Below are 24,443 nucleotides of genomic sequence, written 5' to 3'. Positions count from 1 at the left end.
GTGGCTTGCGCTGCAGTCGGAGCATCCGACTTCCTGACCGCGTGTCGCGAGGGGGCGGTGCCACGTGAGAACGAAGAGAGCGCCGCGGCCCCGTTCGCCGGCGAAACAGCGACCCCTGCGGCGCGGAGGAGCTGGAGGGCACGTGCGGTTTTGACCGTAGCATTGCGTTTCCTGAAGGGGGGTTGTGGTGAGGAGGGGGTAGGCCTCTTCTCCCTGATAAGTAATGACAGGATGAGAGGGAATGGCCACAAGTTGCGCCAGGGAAGATTTAGATTAGACCTCAGGAAGCATTTCTTTTCTGAAAGAGTGGTCAGGCACTGGAATGGCCTGCCTAGGGAGGTGGTTGAGGCACCATCCCTAGCGCTGTTCAAGAAGCGTTTAGATGAGGTGCTAAAGGACTTAATTTAGTAGTTGGGTAGAGATAGTGATAGGAGGATGGTTGGACTAGATGATCTTATAGGTCCTTTCCAACCTTATGAACTTATGAACTTATGAACTTATGTTTCCCGTCCGCTTCACTTCTACGCAGCGCGGCTTGACTGAGCGGGTCCTCCAAATGAAATACTGTAAAAGTGCCCTCTGTTACTGATGCATTAAGTTTCTATATCTAAAATCTAATAAACCAGATAAGAAAGAGGCCTGACTGTGTTTGCTGATCAGTAAGTTTGATGGTGATACGAAGTGAGACCTAGATAGGCTGGAGAGCTGCACAGGAAGGATCCAGGTTATCCAGGATGAGGTTTAACAACCTCAAGTGTAGAGTCTTGCACCTAGAGAGGAATAACCGTGTGCACCGGTACAGGTTGGGGGATGAGGTGCTAGAGAGGAGCTCTAATGAGAGAGATCTGGGTGTCCTGGTGGATGACAGGCTGGCCATGAGCCAGCCATGTGCTCTGGTGGCCAAGAAGGCCAAGGGGATCCTGGGGTGCATTAAGAAGAGCGTGACCAGCAGGTTGAGGGAGGTGATCCTCCCCCTCTACTCTGCCCTGGTGAGGCCTCACCTGGAGTACTGTGTCCAGTTCTGGGCTCCCGGGTACAGAAAAGACAGGGATCTCATGGAAAGAGTCCAGTGGAGGGCTACAAAGATGATAAAAGACATGGAATACCTCCCGTTATGAGGAAAGGCTGAGAGACCTGGGTCTGTTCAGCCTTGAAAAAGAAGACTCAGAAGGAGTCTGATCCACATCTGTAAATATCTAAGGAGAGGGAGGCAAAGGGACGAGGACGGACACTTCTCAGCAGTGCATGGTGATAGGACAATGGGAAATGGCCACAAACTGATGCAGAGGAAGTTCTGCACACATGTGTGTGGGAACTTCTTCACAGTGCAGTGACGGAGCAGTGGCACAGCTGCACAGAGAGGTGGTGGAGTCTCCTTCTCTGGAGACATTCAAGACCCATCTGGACACCTACCTGTGCAACCTGGGCTAGGGAGCTGCTTTGGCAGGGGAGGTTGGATTCAATGATTGCTAGAGGTCCCTTCCAACCCCTACAATTCTGTAATTCTGTGTTTCTATACAGATCCCCAAAGTCTGTCAAGTTTCCTTATTATGTGACTGCGTTGCAGGACCTCCACACATCCAAACAGCGAAAAAAATCAGCGATAAAGCATACCATGTTATTGCAGCTCTGCCATTCTTGGCATTGAGAATGACATTTTTAGCAACTCCACAGTAATGCCATTACTATAGCAGGAGGGCTTTCCATTGGAAACTTTTCACTTCAGCCTTCTGATGCATTATCTGCTGCTCTTACATGCATGTGTCTGATAAGGAGAGTTGGCTGCCGACATCTTTGTGTAAAAGCAGAAAGCACAGCGGGAGCTTGCTGCCTCAAGTGATGTTCAGACAGGATCAGACTTAAGTATGTTCTTTTCGTTTTGTTATTCTTCTGTCTACCAATATAGCTGATAGAATCCCAGTGACAGACATGAAAACCAGCTTCTTGTAGCACATTTCTGCCAGGTTAATTACCAAGATTTCCCTGGAACATTTATCCAAATAAACCAAGAACAGTTCACTTGCCAGAATATGTCTTTGTAATACCTCATATGAAGTAACACAGCATCGATCTATTGGCTTGGGAAACAGTGCCTGGCAAGATACAGATCCTGAGGATCTGAGGGTGTTGGTTGATGCTTAGCTGAATACAAGCCAGCAATGTGCCAAGAAGGCCCATGGCATCCTGGCTTGTATCAGAAATAGTATTGCTAGCAGAAGCAGGGAGGTGATTGTCCAGTTTACTCAGCCCTGGTGAGGACAAACCTCAAATACTGTGTTCAGTTTTGGGCTCCTCATTACAGGAAAGACATTGAGGCTGTGGAGCATGTCCAAAGAAGGTGAACCTGATGAAAGGTCTATCACACAAGTGTTATTGGGACTGGCTGAGGTAACTGGGATTATTTAGCCTGGAAAAGAGGGGACTCAGGGGAGACTTTATTGCTCTCTACAACTGCATGAAAGGAAGTTGTTCCACAGTGGCAGTCTTCTCCTTCTTCTCTTCTCCCATTTAACTACAAATAGTATAAATTATGCTTTCTTAGCTTTAAAATGACATTGGATACATAAAAAGACACAAAATTCCAAGAGCTATAGAACTCCTTATGCTAGGAGTAAGGCACAAAACATGTTTTTATTTAACAATTTAGGATTTGACATTTGAGATAATTAGGAGCAAGTTTTCTTTCGTCTTTAAATAGGTAATTCCCTCTCCTCCTAGATCATTGATTTGTAAAGCAGTGCATGAGCTACATTCAAAAACGTCCTTTTTATGGCATGAAAAGTTCAACATTTTTAGCTTTTGTTGGCAGTCTGTTAAATGTACTCCAAAGCAAAGCTGGTCTTCTTTCTGTATGATGCTCAGCAAATCAATGAGATGTGCTGACAATGCAGGGCCTGAAGCTGGGCTAGATCAGGAGCTTCCATCGCTCAGATGTCATGTGCATTTATGAGGCTTTTTTTGGTCACTCTCCAAACAGAACTTTGTCTACCCCTGTTTGTCGAAGAACCCACAAGAACTGTTTTTCAAATGTGGCTTTTTTTCTTGACTTTCTCTCCAGAGCACTCCAGCAAAGGAGGGAGCCTGCTTACACCTTTCATAACTCAGATAATTAATCAATTACATTGGTTGAAAGATTACCTTGACCCATGGCTGTATTCTTAGGTGACAAGTACCCTGGCCTCTTTCCTTGCTCAGAGCAATTGCCCTCCTTTCTACCCAGTATCTGTACTCCTCGCAGAGTGAGGAGATTCAGAATGAAAGTTGCCAATCTGTGTTACTTTTGTAAGGATTGTATCTCAGTCAGGCTGTGCCGAGATCACTTTTGCAGGGTTTATTCTGGTATTTTTAGTCAATACTAATACTAGAAAAAGGCAGATGAAGCCAGACAGGATGTAGCCTAGTTCAGGTTCCAGCTGACTGAAGCAAAAAAATTCTTGAACCTGTTTAAATTTCTGTTCCATTTATAAGTCTGGCACTGGTAGTTACAGATACTGTTAGCCAGCTACCATAATCCTTCTAAATCTGCCCCTGGCATGCACTGGAGCACATTCCAGGTTAAATGCACAAAGACTGTTCTGTCACCAAAGTCTTCCAAGGTACATTTACAGACCAGACTGAAGGCTCGATTGTGGCACAGGTACTAGATTTTACCTAAGTTGCTCTGGTGTTGACAGCAGTTTATGACAGATTGCAACGTTTTTCAGGACAGGCTGACAACTGGACTACCCCAGGGATCTGGGGGTTAATATGTACTCTGGGCGCTAGCCTGCACTCCTGCCTTTCTTGCTTCCTCCAGCACCTGTACTATTACGTGTGCTACCTAACTTAAAGCTATGTCTGCTGACATTATAATCACTTTTTCATGCGTCTGTGTAGACCTGATTCTGGCTGCTAAAATTGGCAAAGCCCTCACTGAAGAGGAGACAGCAGATAGACATACACACACACCCTCAGCCCCCTTGAATCCCTGTAAGAGGAGAAGCTTCACCCAGTAAAAGTTTTATGATGAGCGAGTAAACTGACAAGACCTGAAGCAACAAAAATGAATAGCATATGCCATAGCCTGTATTGTGGTAATGTGAACAATGCCACCCCAGGAACTGGTGAGAAAGAGGTAGAGAACAGAAATAGTGAAATTCGCTTTTTGGTGATAGATAAAAATACATATATCATATGGAAAAAGGGATGAAGAGTACTGCTGATTGATGCCAAACTAGCCAAACTAGGAAATAATGGAAATGAGCAAAAAGGAAACAGGGAGGGAAAATTAAAGAGAAAATAAATCTCACTGAGAATAAGGAAGAAAGGAATAATAGGAGGAAAAGGCTGAAGTATATAAGATTGTAAAAAACTACCATATTAAGCACTAAGGGAAGGGGAAAAGGAAGGAGAACATACACAAACTGAAATTTTGTTATGGTTGAATACCAAATGAATTGCAATCCTGAGGACCTCAGTGTTTGTATGGGGATTTGGCTACATTGCTGACTGGCATTTGAAAGGGTAGTTACTTGAGGTTTAAGAATCTCATATGAACCCATTGTTAATACTTCCAGAGATGATGAAGTAATCTTGCTTTACCTCCAGAAGTAGAAATTACTGATTTAAAGCAATCTTTTTTCTCACTGTGGAAAAACAGCTTCCATAGTACTATTTTATTCATAGGGTCATTCATAACTTTCTCTTCTTTACTTAGGTATATTTTGCTGTGGTGAAAGTTGACATGTTATCAGCATATCCTGCTCTGTACAGAAATTAGAAATTGCCAGTGGACCAAGTGTAGTTCTCATCCTCTGTATCACTTTGTAATGGGAAAAACTGGTGACGCATCTTTCTGAGGCTCTTCTGAATGACCCACTTCAGGCAGTTTAAGTAACTTCTATATATGTGAACTCTGTCAAAGTTCTGGAGATCTCTGGTAATTACGAGGGAGACAAACCATGGTCTCAAATAAATGGTCTTCATAAACTGTCTTAGGCAAGGCCAAAAGTACACTCAACTTCTGCCTTTTCAAGGATGTCCCGAAAACATGTTTTCTCAAATCTAAATCACTACAGATATAACAGTAGAAATTTTGAATATATTAAAAAGCTGACATATAATGGCCATCTATTTTGATATCCCATTGAATAAGCTTCCAGATATCTAAAATTGGGTCCGTTTCTTCAGAAAATTATGTCAACAGAATACCTGAGTGGATGAAAACATTTGCTGAATACACATATTTCAAAAAGAGTATTTTACTGCAATTGACATAATTTCTTTTTCTTACAGCAGAGTCAGAGGCCTCAGGTGAAATCAGAGCCTCTGAAACTCAAGCAAGAGCTCTGGCTCTTTGTGCACCTTCAACTTCAGTTGCTTGCCTTCTGCTACCAAATACTTTGGATCCTGCCCATGACAGTGAAGTCCATAATGACACTGAGATGTTGTTCATATCCTATTGGGGCTGGCTCAGGGAGCCAGCAGTGGACAGGGACAGACAGCAGACAGACATCCAAGAGCTCTTTTCTTCTTGAGGAGTTGTTAGCTCATACTGGCAGGCAACTGAGGGAGCTGTAGTAGGCCTAGAAGAAAGTGATACATTAAGGATTTATTTCTCTTTTTCTACTTTGCTATTTTAATTTAATAGTGGAAAACAATAGTGTGCTTCACAAATCTGGGGAGATCTGGAAAGGAGTGTGAAAGGTGAGATCGTAGAGAGTCCAGGGGAGATCCAGCAGCTGTAGACGTTAGAGAGTAGCAAGTCACAGGGGAAAGGGGGGGCAGATCTCTTTTGAAGTAAAAAGAAGAGTGGGGAGTTAAGGGAAGTGAGTTTCCATGTTTATTTTTGAACTGTTGGCTTGAATATTTGAGGGTACATGTAGTGACCCGTGTTCTCAATGCTCTGACATAGCAATGGCGGGTGGAACAGAAACATGAGAACTTGGGATACCTTTTTTAGCCGTGAGCCTTGGAGTCAGTTCTTGGAGATAAGGCCTTATGGGGAGTAAATTTGAACAAACCAGAGTTTATACATGCTGTTGATCCCTGTTAAGGCTATTTCAAACAACTATTCTACTCAGTAGTAAGAATGAGGACATCATAGGCTGTTTCTCTGGAAAGCCATTGAAACACAGTTAAAGGGATTCTCTTCTTTCTCCTGTCTTACACAAATATAGACCAATATACACACAAATCCCTGCATAAATCTTGTCCAAAAGACTTCTAATCAGGAAAGAAAACAACAATGTTGTATTTCTCACACTATAAAGAAGACCACCTTGGGAAAAGAATAATGCAGCCATAGAGTGGTGTGGTGTCTGTTAAGAAAATTCACATAAAGCAAGCATTAGTTATTCAAAGAATTAACTGTAACAAGGAAGTAAGTGAGTGTGCCTCGTCACTGAACTCAGTGCCATAACAGAAGCAGAGTAAGAAGAACATTGTAAAAAACCTTGCAGGGAAATTAAAAAATCACTCCACTGTCCCCTAGTCTGGATTATTCTCTTAGAATATTGTTCAAAATGTCAGTGGTTGCTTTTACAAGTTGTCTCTGCAGTCACAGAACAAATCAGTAGCAGAGCATAACAGAAACTCAAGATCTGGATCAGAGGGGACTCTTAACATTGCTGAAACTAAGTTTTTTGTAACAACACGTATTTGGCTAGATATACGCTATTCACACTCTTTATATATTCCTTTACATTTATTTGTGGTGAAGTGGTAAGGTAAGAATTAATGCTGTTATTTTTAACATGCATATTTCAAGCAAGTAAAAGCACTCTCACAGGCTTGTGTGCCTGGGATAAAGAATTCTGTGACTAGTTGTGACCAAAACCAGAAGAACGATACATAAAATTACTTATTACCCCTATTACAATGCATTAACTGTTTGCTAGGTGCTGACAGAGTCAGACCCCTGCAGCCTTTCTTTTGGTTTGCCACAGAGGAGTGCTGGATTCAAACCAACAAACAGAGGCACAGAGTGGGGCTGGTCAAAGAGAATCTTGGGTGTCAGTGATGGGGAAATGACAGAATTCACATTTCCTTCATTTGGAAAGAGGCAACACTGCAATAAAAGCAACAGGATTTCAGGAGGGCAGATTTAAGTTATCCAGAGAGTCATTAGGTAAGATTTCCTGGAAGACTGATCCAAGGTAAAAGGGGAAATTGAAAGAAATCACATAACTTTAAAGAAATGGTATAAAAGATGTAAGTGCGAAGTTTCCAGATGCAAAAGATAGGCAGGGATTAAAGTAACCAATCAGATTGGTTTGATCCTGTATGTTAGAGGAAATTATGCAGGAAGTAGGAAGTGTAGTGTGGTACTGAAGACAGATTTTCAACAGCACATGAATACAACATCAGAAAGGCCAAGGCAGAAAATGACATGCTATTCCTAGAAACCTTAGCTACTGAAATCATTATAACAACGCATCAATAATAGGAATAGCAGGGTTAGTGAACTTGCAAACAGAAGGGAGAGCCTACTAGCAGATGACATTGGAAGATAATGTAAATAATGTTGTGGGCTTTTCTTAATCATTATTCTCTAAAAAATGGCTCCTACAATTAGAATCAATAGTGAAGGAAATAATCTGTCCCTCAGACAGAGATAGGTTAGAGGGCACTTTGATTGGCTTTGCATTTCCAAATTTGTTGAGTCCAAAGAACTAACTTTCATCCTGGAATACTTCAGTAACTGCGTGATCTACTCTTGTAGCCACTGTTGATGGTCTTACAAAGTATATGATTTTTGGGTGAGGTACTCAAAAGCAGATAAAAGCAAATATGGCATACCTTGAAAAAGAGGTCAAAGGATTATTCACTGCCAGTTTAACTCAGTTGTTTGGAGTTACAGAGGAATAGTCAAAAGTGACTTCTGTTGACAATTGTTAAGGATTACAAAGGAAAGACAAAAGCATACTTAGATTTCTGAATAAATCTACAGATTTGTCAAGATCTAATTTAATTTCTTTATTTCACTTTTGAGCAGACCTGTGGACTGAAGGAAAACCAGCAATTGCTGTATGTTACATTCTCACACTAGATGTAAACACTTGTTTGCTTTTGAGTACCACACCTATAATCCATATGTTCTCAATGCTGTTGACAATGACTCTTTGAAATAGCAAACCAAAGAAAGCAAACAAAATCTAATAACTAATCTAATATCAAATGTAAAGAACAAATCTAATATCAAATGTGTGAAAAAATCAACTGAAAAATCATACTGAGACAGCAAATAACATTAATTCACTGTCAGAATGGAAGGACAAGTATTGTCAAGTGTCCAGAGTCCATAGTACATCTGATCTATGCAAGATGGTGTTTTCTAAACTATTTAAAAAATGGAACTGAGATCTCCATGAAGCTGAGGGATAGGCAGATAAGTCAGTTTAGAAATCAAGAAGGCTTCCAGAGTTAATCTTGGTAAAATAAATAAATGGTCTGGAAAGAAGGGAATAAAATGAAATGAACAGAAACAAATGTGAAATACTGCAGTTGCAAGAAACACTGCAGTTGCAGGGACAAAACGTTCAAAAAAAAAAAAAAAGAGGATAGGGATCATTTTTATCAAAAGGAGTTTAAAGCTTTTAATGTAAGTATCAATAGCACATTGTTGTTGAAATGGGTAAGTACAATATAGATACATGTATAAAATCTGTGAACACATTGGGTATTCCTGATTCTTTCTTTGGTGTTACAATCTGAATAAGGGCCCTGTGCTGGTGCTAGTTATCAAGAGGGTGGCAGAGAGCCATAAAAATTGTCACAAATCCACAAAACTTGTTATGGAAGGAAAGGCAGGAAAAAGTGGGATCTTTTCACGTAAGAAAGGATGATATCATCCAGGAATGAAGGACCAAGACAGTATGCTGCAGCAGGAATGACCTGCTATAGCTGAGCTTACCCTAGATGGCTGACATCATACTAGATGCTTCAGGATTGCTTCCAGATTTACAATATTTTGAAATGAGCAGGATCTTGACCACAATATTTCAAGTACCTGGCAAACTCTCATAAATAGCACTAGATATTCCTACTGCAGCCAGAGGCTTATTCTGCTCTTAGAGGAGTCCTTTTAATTTTGGGAAAAGGGGTTATGCATAGGTAGCAGAGCTGTGATCAGAAAACAGGGAGCACAGTCCCAATGACTGCTCTTGCCTCACCCACTTTGTCACTTCCGTATTGCTTGAGACTCCATTGCTTTTGTTTGATCAATAAGCTTGACAGCTAGACAAACATGACAATCTCAGTTTCGGGAAGAAGCTAGGGTGAGGCAGAGAGCAGAGGGTGACAGCCAACCTGGCAAGGCGGTGGCCTCACTGACAAGGCCTGTGACACTATGGTACCTAATAATGAAAAGCAGAGTAGGTCTTGTGATGGCAACCAGGATTGGCCAAGTCCAGATCACCAGAGAAGTCTGTACTGAGGAGGCAGAACTGACATCAAGCTGAGATGTCAAGTTCTCAATTCAGAGCCAGTGTCAATGAGACACACAGTCAGGCACAGGCACACCTGCAGTGCAGCTCAGGGAGGGTGGCAGAAGTGAATCCCTTAGCTTAAACAGAGCAGAGGACCAGGCCCCTGCTTCACACAGCTTTTTCTCACCCATCTGTTCCCTCAGCAGAGATCCAAGTTTCTGCAATGGTGCCAAATCCAAGCTAGCTCATCCCCTGCTGAGGACAGTGCAGTGTCCTTACAATCCAGATAAAAGCAGATGTTATTCATTTGCCACAGGACCAAAAGAGCAAACTCCAAAGCAGTTGCCCAAAATAACAGACCCATAATGTATTTTAAAGGGCAGCCATGTGCTGGTGTAGGAAAAGTCACTGATAAACCACAGTCTTAAGAAAAAAAAAACCTAAGTATATACTTCCACCTTCAGCTACTGGTTTTAACCAGCTTATAATCTTAAGGCTACGGCCATATGAAATGAGGTTGTGCTTGTTTTTTGTTTTGTAAAGCAGATGAGGAACAAGGTTTCCAATACTCTTATTTCTGGCACATTTTCTTTGTTGTATGGCTACTCCCATAAACTCTGTGAAAGCAACTGGAATTGTACCACCTTTCATTGTAGCCCATTGCCCTCATTAGGCTTCCCACCAGAAATGAACCACCAGAGAATCTGATCTAAAATGTTCAATATTTTAATTACAGTCTCTACATGACTACTGAAACAAACATTTTTTTGTAGTTTGCTGCTAGGAAAGATGTTTGGCAATCATGTTAAAGTGTTTGACCATAGCCTTGGTGACACAATTGTCCCATGTGTATGAGGAAGTGACAGCATCAGCTAAGACTGTCATACCACTGACACTACCAGCAAGTCTGACAGTTTTGGAGATTATAATTACTTGATCATCTTTGTCAAATTCTTTCACTGACTCATGGGTTATAGACTATGAGGTAGTGTCTCTGCTTTCTGGATCAACTTGCCCATTGGGGTGGCTAAGCCAGATGGTTAGCAGAGGAATCTGCCTAATTCTGATTGTTAATCTCTTTGAATCCAACCCTGTTCATAGTCCACCCTGTTTTCCTTTCCCGTAAGAATGTCTCTGAAGAGCTGTCTTTTCTGAGCAAGCAAGCAATCAACAGTGGTCAGCTCGTACAAAAAGTCCCTATGACTTGGGTAGAAGGGTATGCTTTTACAATCACACCCTGCCTTTCAAATTAGGACATTAAATGCACTGAGTGAACAATGTAATTAGACTCGCAGAAAGTTCCTGTCACCACTCTTGAGTGAGTACTATGTAGGCCATTGGGAGAACAGGAATCGAGGGACAAAAAGAACAAAAAGTAAACACATACAGGAGAAAATGGATTAACCAAGGTAGGCTTTCTGTCTCACACATTCAGAGGTCTCACCCAAAATGGTACACATTTTTTTTTCCACTGTAATGGCAACTGAATTTAAACACATACTTGTATCAGGCCATGTACTGACTCTGTGTAGAATCCAGCAGGGACTCCCGGGTCAAAGTTTCCAGAGTGGCCTCAAGCTACTTGGGATAAAGTTTGCCTTTTTCCATTCCCAGCATCACCTCTGCTTTGAATACCTGGGGATGTTTCTGGTTGCCTGCTGGCAAAAAGGCACTGGAAAGAAATTTGTTAAATTAGCACTTCTTGCTGCCAGAATACTTTTTGACTGCAAGGTGGAAATGTGAGAAACCTCCCACTCTGCACACGGGGCTAGCGTATTCAGCTGCTATGCTTCACTGGAAAAAATCTGCTGTAATTTTAAACAGAAACCACAGAGGTCTGACAAAGCCCATAGGATACTCCTGGAACTTTTAACCAAATTGTTATTGTATTTCTAAGCTGTTGGACTTTCACTGTTAGCCTGCATTATTCTTCAAATAAAGTCCCAATCTCGATATCCAATGAAACTTCCCACTGAGTCAGATGGGATGGCCAGAAGTGTACAGTGAATAGAACAGGTTCTCTACTAAAGAGGATATGTAGATATAGTTGCGTGTCTCCATTTTTCCACGCAGGATTTTGCACTTGCATTATAACCAATTTTTTCTTCTGGCAAATTTCTGGCAGGTGCAAACTTCACCCAGGAAAAGCATAACCTCATTTGAAAACCAGAAATTACATTTCTGGTTATAAATAACTAGGTTATCTGTATTGCCTTTTTCATGATAGGAGAGGATGGTTGGTATCTTCCTTTAGATTCATTCTCTAGGTGTATCAATCTTCAACACAACTGACATGATCAGGCTTGCCCCAGGCTGTAGAACCTGCCCAGGCTTAAGAAAGAATTGTAGCCCTGGACTCAGGACCAGACCCCCTGCAGCAAACACAGTGATCCATCTTTAACCCATTCTGAGCTCTCATGGAGCTCTGAAGCAGACTGACTCTCAAGTTCATTGGAGAAATAATCAACAAAATTGTGGTAACCAAAACACTGCTTGGCATGCTGAATAAAAAGAAATAAATAATGTAGATACATAATTTCACCAACAAAAGCTTCATTGTAGTAATTTAAACAGTGTGCCTGTGAACCCTGATGTTGGAAGCAAACTACTTCAGTCAGTGGAAAGACTTTCATTAAGCTAAATGGCTTTGTATCAAGGTTTTACTGGATGGAGCTCTAAAAAATTTCCTCCAGAAGTTCTGGAGACTATTTTAGTCTACTCAAGTCACAAGGAAGGAAACTAGAAAACAATGTGTCCAGACCAGCAGAAGATGCATAAATACAAGCAAATATAAACACAAATAAATACAAGCAGTATGAGTTAAAAATACGTTGGTATAAAGCTGAATTATGATCAGTATGCTTAACTGCAGCTTTTAGACTGCTCTCCTGTGGCAGTTTAGCTGCACTGATTCATAGCACTCTGCATAGCTTGTAGTGTTTACTAAGACCTAGGTGTGGCATCAGTAAAACAACAAATTATACTTAGATTTCTAAAAAGATTTAATGTATAAGGTACAAAATACAAGCCATCTCACTTCTGTTAAAAATTGAGTATTTTTTTTTAAGCTTTCTTAAGAGCAGTCAATTAGTTTACCAAAAAAGATGTTGGTTGTATTTTGAATTTAGATATCAGCAGTTATAATCTATTTTTAGTTAACTAATTGACCCTGTGCTCAGATTAATATAATAAAAACATTCATATTAACATAAACAATATGCCTGAGTAATTCATTCTTTTACTCTGCTGGTTTTGAATCTCATTTTAACACTAGCCACATCTTTTTTTTCCAGCTAGAATAGCAGTGATTTATATCGCTGTGTTAATTATGTGAGCCTTTAAACTGTGGTTTGGAAAACATTACATATGTGAGGTATTTTTGCAAATTAGGGGATTAACAACAAGACTTTTTTTTTTTCAAGTTTTTTATTTCTTAAGTGGAAACCTTGAAAGGGGTGTGTGTGTAAGAGGGAAAGCTGAAGTAGGCCTGTGTTTGTGTGCATTGCCTCCTCTTCATCTACCCCTACTCTTCCTAAGATACTGACCACACTGTGAGTCCTGTCAGCTGTGTAATGGTTACAGCTATTTATTTTCAGGATTATATCCCCCAGCTAATACCTATCTCTCAGATACTAAAGCAGAACGGATGTATCAACATATGCATTCAGTCACATAAACAAAACTTTTTTTTGTTTTGTTTTGTTTTGTTTTGTTTTGTTTGTTTTCTGCGTCTTTATCATTCAAACAAAGACTGCTTGCTTTTCTGGAAGCCAAAGCACAAAGAGTGTTTTAGTCAAATAAAAATGATTGAGCTCAACAGGGCAGCTAAGTAAAATTTAACAGCCTGTGACTTACAAGTTACACTATAGGATCTAGTTCCTTTTGGTCTAAAATTCTACAAGCCTAAATTGAATGTAAGCCCTGCATATTTTTCTTTAATTAGAATGTTGGTGAGGCTGGAGGGGACTATCTAACTTCAGCCGTGCATAGGTGTGGATGGACGAATAGCTGTATTTTCTTTGGGTCAAAGTCTGCCCTTCTGCATTGTATTTGGCTTCACTTTTAAAGTGGCTGAATATCCAGTCCAAATACAAGTTGGCCCAGAATTAATTTCCACTTCCTATCCTTCCTTGTGCTGAAACAAATAAAAACTGGGATTCAGCTTGCAGGACTCCTGGCTTCACAGGCAGGATCTGCAAGGCCACTCATTAACCAAAGAACACAGTATTTAAGGACCATGCAAGATGCATCCAAAAATTCTTTGAGATATTAATTTGACTCAATACCTCCAGTCAAGAAAGCTAATAATTATTTTCAAGTAACTGTTGCCAGACAGTTCTGCAGTTCTTTAATTGCTTTTATGCTGACTCAGGAGTGAGACCTGAGAGGCATTTCAGTGATCCCCACGGAGAGGAACATGAGAATAGATCAAAGGAAATACTGGAATACAGACTGTATTAGTTTCAAGTGTGTCTTCCAAGTCCAACTGACACAGCAGAAATACTGGCAATAATGATATGTGCTCATTAAGTAGTCATAGGAACTCAGCTTCCTACCTTGATCTGGTCAGCTCTTGAAATCTCATTTCCAGTTCTTTCGCCCAAAGACTGAAGAGCACTTACTAAATGTGGCAGTCATTAAGTGTGTCTATTTTGCCCAAAAGGCAAAACTTGCTCAGTGAAAAGTCTGCTCATAAGTTAATGAGATACCTTATTCATGAAGCATTTCATTAATGACTGATCCACCTATTTAGTAATAAACAAGTGAAGAAAATGTTTGAAGACTTATCAGCTCAAGCTGATACATGTCCTCTACTGAATACTCTGTTCTGAAAACTTCTTTGTTATTACTGCTATTGTATCATATTGAGTGGGTTTTAAACTACACCTAATGCTTCCTTCAGTGTGGATTCCTTTGTAAAATCAGTGCACAACCTACCTGGAATTATCAGAAATCCCTTCAGGAGTAAGTCCTGTGATTCAAACAGAATATCTCCCATTTACTCTACCTTTTTGTCCAAGTGGAAACAAGGAATAATTGGAAAACTCATCAGAGTGATAAGGCAGCTGCAAATTTTAGCATGGAGAAAATGCTAAAACTTTCAGTGCTCTGTGTAAAATTTAAAGGGAATAGAAGAAAAGAGCTGGAAGCTACATAGCCAAGCTAAAATTTTGTAAGCTTAGAAATTTCTACCACTGGGGAATGTGTTTACGCCCTGGCTGCAATATGCCAATCAGTTAATTATCTGCATGTAAAGTTGAATTCAAACCTGTCTGTTTTCTCCTTTACCACGACCACTGAGTAGCAGTAAGTAGGTGATATCCTTTCATTTCCCTCCAGACCATATTCCCTCCCTCCTTGCACTGATACCTCCTTCCATGCAAGCAACCAGCACTCCCCTGTGCCTGCACTCTTCCTTCCATGTCATGAATGAGGCACCTACCTTGTCCTGCAGCCTGCTGAGTTGGGACATCAATATCTTCAGTTCTCCTGGTAAGTAACCACAAATCCCTGCTCTCTACGGGAAAATCCAACTTGTGGTACTGCTTGGGTTGGGCATTTACTGTTCATTAAATCTATCTTTCAACCTCAGGGCTGATCAGTCATTCCAGCCATGATTGTCTTGCCTGTTAGTAGACAGAGGATTTGTGGTTGTTTCTGTGCTGTGCTCTTCACTGTTGCTCTACCACTGGTGAAAGATAATTTTGTCCTAAGTTCTAACCTTAACAGCTCCTTGCTGTTTAAATGCTTCCCGCACTAATCTACGTAGGTGGAGGGAAGAGATTATTGCCTTCTTCACTGCAAAAGCCTGTTCCATCTTCAGACTTTAATTATGTTTTCCCTGTTTTAGAAAGAGTAACATCAATTCTTTCAAACATTTCTTACAGATTTTCTAGACCTGACTATCTTCACTGAAGATAATTTACGAAACTACAACTCATGCATACCACATTGTAGTAACACTTCCAAAATCAAATTCTCATCAGTCTTTCCTAATGCCAAGCAGAGCAAAGGATCATGCTGTGTATATTACAAATTGTACCTGTATATCTGGAACACAGCAGCATGTCATCCTGCCTTAACAATACCGTGACATATTGTTTCTCACACAGTATATTGTCAGCACGTTCTCTTCAGCCCTTTCTACAGAAATGTCCCTAGTAAGTTGTTTTTTGGACTGCATTTTTTTTTTTCTGATGAGTTCTGACTGAATGCTAGCACTCACCTAGCTAAATATCATCCTTATTTTTTCCAGACCATTACCGCAATTCGTTGAAGTTGCTTTGAATTTTTAACCTCCCCAGTAATGAACATCCTCTGCCCCACACTTTGCTTTCACTTGAACACATACTTTTTAGTGTTGCAAATTTGTTAGGATTGTGTAACATAATGGAAAGCACAACAATAATAGCAGAGTAGCAAGGTCCTAGGCTGCAGCAAGTGAGGATATGCTCAAATGCAACAGCTCCAGGCACAGAAATAAATAAAAGCAAGACTCATCTCTTATTTCAAGAAAGTGCCAAGAATGCCATCTTTAAATCTAACTGATAATACATTAAATATATAAATGAATAATGCTTCAACTTCAGGAGCTGTTTGTTCAAACTGGTGTGGAGTCTCAGAGGATCCCTGAGGTTTGTGGGTACTGATCTACGAGAGATGGTGCATGTGTAATTTACAATAGGTAAATAATGTGCAACTAATTATTTCATTTTTAAGAGAGCTCAGAGGATAAGCTGGAGACCTGACTTTCAAGATTACAACTTGAAGTGAGAGTGAAAAAGAAGTGAATATAAAAGACCTAAACTCTGTTAAAAATCAAAACTCCATGTAGTTAGTCACGAATAGACTGGGAACCATAGCTTTCGGAATAAATATGTAGCAGCTTCTATGTGTGTTATGAAATACCTCTTGATATATGTGAAGGAACATACTTTATTCTTAATTTAAAAAGCACACGTTCAGCATAATCCTTTCCGTTCACCCTTGTGGACAGTACTGAGATAAACTATTCTGTTTAAAACAGAATTTCATTCCAAAACAGTGTATCAAACTCAAATGCTCAGTAAGTAGATCTCTTTTCCCCCCCTCAAAATATGGCTTGCCTTTTAAGAACCACTTTGTGGGAATATCAGCCCTTAATATTTTCCACTTTTTATCCACATCCAGTTTGAAAAACATTAAAGTGAGCGGTGTAGCAAACTGAAATATTAATATTGCAGATGCAAACATTAAATGTGGATTTTCTTTTTAAGGAGTCAAAGAAGCAAGCTGCACTGGAAAAATGGGATGAAAAAAAAAAAACAAGAACAAAAAAAGGTAGTTAGGTGGGAAGTACTGAGATGCTGTGGGAATCAGCATAACACAATACCCTAACCTAGACAGAGAGATTTTGTATGAGCATCTTCTGAACAGTGTAAGTGAATCAGTAGCACATTTTCTAGACTAAAATAGATCCTAGGGAGGCCATAGTTGTCTCAGAATCCAAAAACGACTTTTGGAAATGGAAATAACTGAGAGACTTTTAAAAAGTCTTATTTAAAACATTAATAGACTTAAACCCAAACAAATGCTTAAGGAAAGAGAGACAAAAAAAAGTACCAAACCTATTTTCTTCTTGGAAAAGCATTCTATCCTATATGCTAAGATATTTTTACACTGTTTTATCTGGAAGGCTTACTTTGGAGCATATAATGTCAGGTGATTCATAGCAAAGATCTAAATCCTTTTATAAAGGATACAGGTTGATTTTGTTCCACTAATTCTCTTCCTACCAGCCCACAGCTTGCTAGAATTGCAGCAGGAGCTGGACATAGAACACACAGCCTCTTTGGGAATCCCAGCACTGTTGAATGACTGTGGAAATGCTGCTTCTTTGAAGGGGCTGAGAGGTTAGGTTTTAAAAAGCAGCTGGATTGTCTATACTAGTTGAAGGCTTCCAGAAAAAGAAGATAGGCTTTTGAGGACTCCTGTTGTTTATTGCACAAAACTATTACCATAAGTCACTGCTGATAGAACTTCTCACTTCAGGTCTCTGTTTTTCCAAATTTCAAATTCCTTTATTTTTGTATCTTAAGAGCAAATTGAAATGTTATGCACTAGATCTTGTTATTTCAAGACTGATGCTAGAGCAACATTAAAGTTGAAACTGAAATTGCACTGTAGCCAGAACTGCTCTCACGGCAGGAAAAATTATTTTCTTATACTTTGGTGTGACACTTGTATCCCTCCCTATACAAAGATGCTGAATTGCTGTGAGATGTTGTTCACAGGTGTTAAAAAAGTTCATTTCTTCTTCCAAGGGCACACAGCCTTTTGTTGTTTAGCTTCAAGGGATGCCACAACACATGATAACTTGTGTAGATCTCTCTGCATGGGGATGGGTGTTGTGGAAATTCAGCTAGCATGAAAGAGAGGAGGTGGGTTGGCAGAATTGTGGGAGAGTCTTGCTTTCTCTCAGCAGTGTAAATTACCATTTTATATTTTGTTTCAGTTCTTATTGTTTGTTGCACGAGTACTATGAGTATTCTCCTCTATACTGTTGAGTAACCTCTAACAACAAACAAACAAACAAAAAACTAAGCTAAAACCACAGCCATTGAAATGTCTGGTTATGTGGAGTTCTCTAAGATGATATTTAAAGTGATTTTTTATTTGTTTGTTTGTTTGTTTCAATTAATATTTTCAGGTTTTGTTTGCTGCTGTAATAATTTGCTCTCACTTCCTATATCTGAAAGGAAATAGAGCTAAGACACACTCAGTGACACCATGTTTTGCATCATAGGGTACTAACTAAATTCCAACTTGCGGAATCACAGCAGAATGGATTCAATTGCTACACAATCTCACCACAGCTCATAGGTACCTAACCATGGACACCACAAACATAAAGGTATTCCAACCTAATGGCGCAGTGGAAAACCTTGTTGCTAGGTTTTTTCTTGGCCAAAAAAAAAGAATGAGCTAAGGACAGTGGCACTGCAGATTACTCATCCTCACTTTCTCATTGTAGCACAGAATTAACTCTCCTTTCATTATTTCTTTCCTGCCTTCCTTTTGTTACTCCATTTCAATTGCAGGTGAGTTTCCAAAAATACATCCAAGTCTTAAAACCAGTCCTAAGATATTTACATCCAATGCTCCCATTTCTCTTTGCCCACAAATTTCTCTCTGTAAATACAGGTGTTTTAATGTTTTTTGTTTTTGTTTTTGTCTACAACCATTCTGATTTCTTGATAAATAAAAGTACCTTTGTCAGAATGAATGGTAGTTTCCCAGTCACCCATGAGAGGAGTGCATACTGAAGTTGGATTTGCAAAACCCTGACAAATATGAATTCCCCTTATCTCCCAAACAAGTCGTGGTGCCAAAAGCAATACTTCTGAAAGAGAGCTCACTCTGGTATGTGATATAAAGGACAATATCTTAAAAAGTAGCAAAACACAGATAGGATTAATTTGCTCATTTCTTGGGAATTGCTCTTTCACAGAAAAAATAATCTTGGTGGTTTTCAATGCTCTGATACAAAGTCAATACTCCCACCTGCTGGTCTCTTTTAAGAAAGTTTTCTGGTTTTTTTTTCTTTAATTTTTTTTTTCCTGTCATGTTCTCCTTTTTCTGTCATGTTCATTTATTTTTAATTTTCCCTTTTCCCTTCCCCCTCCTTTTTTTCCCTTCCTTCATCCCTTCCTCCCTTCCCTCCCTTCCCTCCCTTCCCTTCTTTTCCTCCCTCTTTCTTTCTTTCTTTCTTTCTCTTTCTTTCTTTCTTTCTCTTTCTTTCTTTCTTTCTTTCTTTCTTTCTTTCTTTCTTTCTTTCTTTCTTTCTTTCTTTCTTTCTTTCTTTCTTTCTTTCTTTCTTTCTTTCTTTCTTTCTTTCTTTCTTTCTTTCTTTCTTTCTTTCTTTCTTTTTCTTTCTCTTTTCAGATTAAAATTCCTATTTTCCATCAAAAGTTCCTCAGATTTGCACAAGTAGAAAGAACTGCATTGGCAAAAATACAGTTTTTGAAAATGCACATCCTCAGAATATGTTTGTTCTTTTCTGACATCAGTGAAATAGCTTACAGGTCTTAGGCATTCTGTTAGGCATCATTGCATTCTGATAAAACAAGTAACAACAAAGAGGTAGAAATATATTCAAAATAACATAAATCATCCTTTGGCTCATTTTATTTCAAAATCATTCTCCTAGTTTGAAATTTTCACTTGCCGTTCCTTGTGAGTAAAGAAAACAATATAATTTGGGAAATATATTTATTTTTTATTTAGTGACAGTCAGGATCTCCCATTCTTCCTCATGCATGGTTCCACTGGCTCACATTCATAAGGAACACTGGAAAATTTGAGTAATACTCCCTGCGTGAAAAAGGCTGGCAGAACACAGACCCCATCCGATCTTATTTATTTGACCCCCTGGTTGACCCCGGTGACTTTGTTTTCCCTTGCAAATAGACACCTCTCATGTAAATTTGGGCTATAAAGCACGCAAGGCCCCACAGGAATTAATTGCTTCCATTACCTCAGAGTCAAATGCTATGAATACATGCATGTTCATGATGCTGCTAGTTGTCCAAGCTGCAGACAATGAGTAATTCTTATTAAGAAGCTCAGCTCAGCACAAATCCATTTTGCCAACTAATATATGCAGGATATCTCCCACACTCCTCCTTGTGTACTGCTCTTAATGTTTTGCATATAGTAATTTTTCTGTGTTTGGCTTTTCTTCACATTTGGTCTGAAAGCCAGTAAAAATACTGAGATATTCTTTACATAAGGGAAACACAGCATTTTACTTCAGAACACTAACAGTTTTCACTCTTTTATTTGTCTATTTTTGTAATACTTATAAAATTATAGATTATTTTTAGAAATGCATGATGAGAAACAGAAACAAGATTTTAGTAATGCCTTCTAATCATTTATTTATAATTTAGCAGTAACTACTATAAATGGCTGCCTATTATTATTCGTGTTACATTAGTGCCTACGGGTTCCAACCAGGAAGCACAAGGGGATGAAATGACTTGCCCAGATTCGCACTGCAGCCAGAGCCAAACCAGAGGCAGAACCCGCAGCCCCTTCTCAGTCCTGTGGCCTTAACCCTTAGGCTGTGCAGCTCCCCTCCCAGCCAAGAAGCAAGTTTTCATACATTTGCTATAGGCTGATCTAGTGAAAACCAGCCATGTTTCGGTTGATGAACATACTCAGAGCTGAGTGCTGATGTCTAATAAACTGTTCCATTTTGAGTTCTTAACAGCTGGTAGAAGGTGGCTTAATCACCTAAGAGCCAGTTTTCCAATGCAATTTAAACATCTACATGCACAAAAGACCATTGACTGGGATTTACAGAAGCACCTCCTTGCTTCGCTCCTCTGGGATAGTCATTCTTCAGGTTTGCGAGCTTGGTACTTTTCACAGTCTGTCCCTAATGCAGGGAATGGAGTTTTTATAGGAAAGAGAGGTAAAAATGGGCCTCCATATCACAAGTATGGTTCACATCCTGTGCCAGGGAATGATGGGGCTGCTGTGCTTCTGCACATCTCCCCATCTCCTTCATCTCACAGCTACCTTCAGGGCTTGCTTGGACTCTGCTAGAATTTCAAAGATCTCTATTTTGACAAAGTTACTTCATCTGCATTTTGCTGTTTGTAGGCTATTCCAATATCCTTTGAAATGCCATGTTACATATTTTCTACCATTCTATTTCCTGTTGAACAGTCCTGTTACATACTGACTTGTTGGATGGACCAGGCAGACTTCTCTGCTCCTGTCTCTAACAAAATCCCTAGTTTGTCTTACATAGGCATGAATAAATACTATGTGTGGAATGTAATGCCCTTGTTTCACACTGGCAGCCATAGGAGAGGAAAACAAGCACATCTGGCAAGAAGTGCTCAGCAGTTTGTAGGCTCTAGTGCTTTTTCCTCTAACTGCTAACTGCATTTGGTGACAGTGCTTGTGTGACACTCAGATGGATTTACCCTCTAGTTCTCACTTCTACACAGGAGGAAATATCAGCCCATCATGTTGTGAAATTATAGCTTCTTCCCATTGAAATGTTAGATGCAAGAATGATGTGAATTGTTCTTTAACATACCTGCTTCTTTTAATAACCATTTGGGTTCCAATCAAATTGTCCAATTTTAACTCCAAAAAAACCCACCAAACTAGGTGAGCTTTAAAATACCAGTGAAATGAAAGTGATCAACCTTATCAACAAGCGAAGTGTTCCTTACCTCTGTTGGTGTCTACAACTTTGTTAGTATGTATGGAGTGAGCATTACTCTGTATCCCACCTGGGGCAGTGGTTTCGGTCTGATGAGCACATCCAAGAGTGAGGAAGGTTGTAGAAATAACATACAGTTTGTAAAGTGCTCCAGCATGAAAAGTATCTTAAAGGCAAAATATTTTACTTTATTGGATAGTCCTCCTGCTGTATTAATAAAATACTGGTAAGAAGTGTTTATATGTGTAAGACTTATCATGGTAAGACTGATTTCAAACGTACATTTATTGTGCAAGCAAATGAAGAGAAATTGGTCATGCTGTCAATCCAAATTAATTTCCTAGAACTTTATTTGAACCTGACAGCCCCCCTAGAAACACTCAATTCTTAGCCAGATATTTCCTTCATGCCAATTTGAGTCTCAACATCCTCACATAGTTTTTTGGCATTGTGAAAAACTCCAAGATTTCTGGACCATGTCCTGTGGTAATTCAATTGAAAGGGAACCCGTGGCATTTTTCAAAAGAAAGATCCTTACGCGGCAACGGTCCTTCCAAGGAAACATGATAAAATCCTTAGCATGAACTACTGCTGTACTACTGGCCTTCCTACTCTTCTTCTGTACAACAAGCTTTTAGTTAAGGACTTTGAAAAGGAAATATATTTTGAGATGTGTATATTGCACCACAAGCCTTTCTTTGTGAAACCACAAGGTTTTTTTGCATTTAACTGCCAAAACCCAGAAAAAAAGTTCTGTGGTTCAAGGAAATCCAGTCTTTGCAGTACAAGTATGCACAGTTATGGGTCACAAACAACTTTAACTTACTCTTTCATCGATTTTTTAAAATAATTGATGCACTACCATACTTGCGGTTCTAGATGAAATACAGCCATTTTTAAAGGCAAACTTTTCATATCCTTGGTCTCAGTGCATCTAAATTACTGTATTCTTACTTACAGGTTTTAGGCATACCTATAGGGATAGCAAGTCTGTTGTCATTGAAATGCTGAAACAATCTAGTGGAAAAGAAACTCAAATGTTTGCAAATAATCATTTTTAAAAGTCTGTTCAGTTCTAAAAAGAGTGGTTCTGATTGTGCTTATTCTTTTGGAGGTATTACATAAAGCAGACTAGAGACAGTGAAATGTTGAAATTGACACATATGAAATTGGTTAGTCTTAAATCTGACAAGGAAGTCCATCAGATTTCAGTAAACAAACATGATAGGCATTATTTCTAGACAGGATATGTTGAGTTTTACACATGCAGGCAACTGCAGAGGCTCATTCGTCAAATCAGCCAAGGTGTAAAAGGCTTTAATGACCTCCTAAATCTCTTTCTCCAGTTGTCATGGTGGAATGTCTTCCAAGGTCAGTCTCCCAAACAAGCAGGCTCACTCATATTGTAAACAACCATATATCAGACTGAATGATAATCACCAGAAGACTCTGAAGCAGAGCTATATTTATCACAACACTTTCTTGTTGAGGTAATACAGGTCAGATGTGCTTGCTCATGAACATATTAGACTTGAGTTTTCCCGAGTCTCTGCATCTTTCACAGTGGTCATGTTTTCCCATTGTATTTGCTGTCTGGACAGGATGTTCTACCAGAGGAAGTGTTCCTTGTGGAAAGACATCAATCAGTTACCCAACCTTTCCTCATCACTGCTAACTACCTGGCAGGCACATGGTTGATTTATGTATTTAGATATGAGCTTATATTGCTTTTATTGTTTTGTCTCATAAAGCAGTGAGGCTTAGAAGTTGCTGACTAAAGGAGAAAATAATGCAAATTTCCCTTTGCACAATGAATCATCACATATTTATTTTATATATAATTTTGAATGTAAGAAACATTTAAAAGGGCAGGGCTGGTCAGCAAGGTTAATTAATTGCTTTTTTGGCAGACGGCTTTGTTTGAGAAGGCTGGGATGCTGTAATCACCTGAGACTTCCATGGTTTTGATGAGGAAACAGGTCATAAAAAAAACCAACAAAAAACCTCAGGATTTTTAATAAAGCAACTGATAAATAAGAGGAGAAATGAGGCAGAATCTTCTTAGAAATCTAGTGCAATTACCAGTAATCAGAAATATGATATATTAAAACACATACATGTTTTGGGTTAGCTTCCTCAGAATAATCTATTTTAATGCATATGAGAGCAAATGTTAGAATATCACAGGCAGCTTTTTAAAGACCTCTTGGTCCCTGGGCAGAGTTCTGGCAAGCAAGGGGAAGCTCTGCTTGATCACACAGCATGTGTTATGAACTGCATTTGATTTTATGGCTTTCCAAAAAGCTGTCCAAGAAGGAGGGTTTTTTTCTCCTCCTTTAGCAAAGGGGTCTCAGCCATCTTAGTGTATGTTTTTCCTCACCCAGTTGACCCAGGCCAGGAAGATTATTTGCCAAGAGGGTAAGCAGCTCCCAGAGGCAGTGACTAGAGTGCACAGCTAGCTGGTCCAATTTGGAATAGTTGGGCTTTTGCTCACCTCTTTCATCTAGGATCCTTTTATTTATTTTTATTTTTTTTCCTGTTTAAAATTCCCTTCTATGCTGCTTTGTTTTTTATTATTATTGCAGCAACTGAATTTGCCCCTCTCCTATGGTACTGGCAACGTACAAAAGCTTCTTCTAGGAAGGCAACTTCACTGACACTTCTCAAGCATTTGAGAAAATAAGCAAGTGAGAACATGATATGCAGGCAATGCTATCTAAAATGTCACACCTACTGCAACTGCTCCAAGATGCCAGATCCTTTCTGAGATAACCAAGACCCATAAAACCCAAGCATGAGCCATATGCTCCCTG

General features: G+C 39.5%; 1 protein-coding gene across 1 annotated transcript in view; it reads left to right on the top strand.

Moving 5' to 3' along the window:
- Positions 1-24,443, top strand: part of LOC136059152 (vacuolar protein sorting-associated protein 4B) — a 382,624-nt gene that overhangs the window by 262 nt on the left and 357,919 nt on the right. The gene's annotated exons all lie outside the window — the stretch shown is intronic.

This window comes from Cyrtonyx montezumae, unplaced genomic scaffold (genome assembly GCF_038088225.1).
Source record: "Cyrtonyx montezumae isolate F1298 unplaced genomic scaffold, pur_monq_1.0 scaffold_8, whole genome shotgun sequence".
Taxonomy (NCBI): Eukaryota; Metazoa; Chordata; class Aves; order Galliformes; family Odontophoridae; genus Cyrtonyx; species Cyrtonyx montezumae.
This window is presented reverse-complemented; position numbering and strand designations above follow the sequence as displayed.